The 2,500-nt window shown below is 39.4% G+C and overlaps 1 protein-coding gene across 2 annotated transcripts in view; it reads left to right on the forward strand.

Moving 5' to 3' along the window:
- The window catches only part of ephb6 (eph receptor B6), a 74,664-nt gene that overhangs the window by 20,564 nt on the left and 51,600 nt on the right, over positions 1 to 2,500 (forward strand). The gene's annotated exons all lie outside the window — the stretch shown is intronic.

Below are 2,500 nucleotides of genomic sequence, written 5' to 3' on the forward strand. Positions count from 1 at the left end.
TAAACTACCATCACTGCAGGTCCTAAAGAGTCGTTTGAAGACTCATTTTTATTTCTTGGCTTTTATGTGACTTGGTTTTGTGCTTTAATGCTACTTTCACATTTTGTACTTTGCTTTTATATCTCTATGTTGCTTTAATCTCCTTTTTATTGCTCTCTATGTTTTTAGTGTTTTATGTTCAGCACCTTGGGCTCCCGCAAAGGCAGTGGAAGGAACTATATAAATAGAGATTGACTGACTGATATGTTTGTTAAATACCTCAAACCGGACTGGCATTATCACAAACACATGGCTATCTAAAAAAACAATCCACAAATGGATTTAGCTGCCACAAAAGAGACGTAAAGAATTGCAAGAACCGCTAATTATTAAGCTGGAAATTGTTAAAGGTGCATAAAGTAAAAATGGGGTAAGCATGACATCCTGTGGTCAAGTTTGGTTACTTCAGCCCAGTTTCTCAACAAACAAGACACTCTCACTCCCATTCCGTGAGGATTTGGAATCTGATTTCTTGATATTTGGATATCTCAACTGGGATTGGCTAACAGTGGTGAGACTCTACCACAGACTCAATTTATTTTGCATCAGTGGCGGCTCCAGAAATGTTTTTCTGCAGGTGCTATGAAGGAGCTAGTCTTTTTGTTGAGGGTGCTATGAAGGAGTGGTCATGCGTACCTATTGTTCTCTAGAACACCTTCAACACTAGCAGATACACATGCGTGCACAAAACCTCAACAACACCTGAAACAATCATTAATGTACATCATAAACATATGAACAATTGCTGACTTGTCCATGAAATCATAAACGCATACAGCCACACAGAAAACCATCTATAGTGTTGCAAGGTTAGCTATCGTTAGTGTTAGCATTTCCAGAGGCAAATCCCTCGACTCCTGCGGCGGTTGAGGGTTGACTCTCTTCATCCAGATCCGTAGGTTTTTGTGGGTCTGAGATCACTTCCAAAGATTCATTCGTTTCTGACTGAACCCGTGGAAATTTGGGCAACAAAAACCGATCCATTTTACCACTAGCTATACCTTTCACTCGTTCGCAGGTGGAAAATGAGGTCAAAGGTTAACATCAATTTCCTGTTTTGGTTTAAGTTTTACTATCTATATGATAATTTACTGATAATATTTAACATACAAAATAAAAATAATCACATCCACACGTTAAATTAAAATTAAATTGTAATATATATATATATATATATATATATATATATATATATATATATATACATACATACATACAGTATATATATATAATATTTACTTGGGGTGCTATGACTAATCTAGGGGTAGCTATAGCGCCCCCTAGCAACCCCCTGGTGCCACCACTGTTTTGCATCGTTGAGGTTTTATCTCCACAAATACCACAAGCCAGGGAGATCTGCCATGTTGTGAAGTTGCTAGTGCTAATAGTTAGCTTCGACTAATCAAGACGTTCTCTGCTGTTTCCTGGACTCTAAACCAACGACAGCTTTTCCCGTTGTGAGTCAAGATGGGTGAGTCCGTGAATGTTAAGTGACAGTGTGACATAAATCTGTCAGGATTTTCAAATCCAAGAGTTTCACAAAGTAGGATTATCTGGTAAGATGATTTTTAGAGTCATTGCGGTATTTGTGCAAATCCTTAAATGTGTGGTTCACTGAAAAGAAAAAATATATATAATAATTTTGGATTATAATCGGTCACTCTGAGTGTTTTATCCAGGCTGAGCATGAAAATTGTCTCCTACACCTATCTCCTGCATTAGCTTTTGATAGAAAATAGATGTTGAAACGCTAGAATCCTGACAGACCTACATTAAGCGGCCGCTAGGACTCCCCTATGCTGGTTCATGGGGAAGGCTGCTGATGGTTTAGTGTCCAGGAAACAGCAGAGAACGTTTCAATTAGCAAAAGCTAACTGTTAGCATTGACAACTCAACCACATGGCATCTCCCCCAGGCTTGAGTTTTTGTGGAACTAAAAAATCTGTGTCACAGCGCAGTTAGTGGTAGAGTCGTGTTGCTATTAGCCAATCAGAGGAGAGATGTCCAAATATCAGAAAGTATGACTCAAAATCTTGCCGTGTGAAGCTCTCCTCTGATGTGGCAGACTTGACCTTGCTGGTCCAAGCCTTTCTGGGCATGTTTTGCCCCGAGTACGCCTCGCAAGACATTCATTCCTACAAGAGACCGATGCAAATGTATTGATTAAACGAGAGTTCCACACCTTTATATAAAAAAAGAGACATACATAAAAAACACGATCTCTTTCATTCTTACCATGCATTAAACCCCAGCAACATTCAGTTACAACAGAAATGATTCATCCATTTGCTTCATTCGTGCAGCCGTTGGCCAGACATTCATCTGTTTCCGACAGAGAGTCGGGTTTAGAAAGCTGACCACTGCTGGCAATGGTTGTGTAATTGTAGATGTGAGAAGTGAGAGAAAGAGGCTCATCTGTAGCTGCTCACAAACAGAAGAGCCTCTTAGAAGAAACCATCCA

Source organism: Nothobranchius furzeri, chromosome 5, assembly GCF_043380555.1.
Source record: "Nothobranchius furzeri strain GRZ-AD chromosome 5, NfurGRZ-RIMD1, whole genome shotgun sequence".
Lineage (NCBI taxonomy): Eukaryota > Metazoa > Chordata > Actinopteri > Cyprinodontiformes > Nothobranchiidae > Nothobranchius > Nothobranchius furzeri.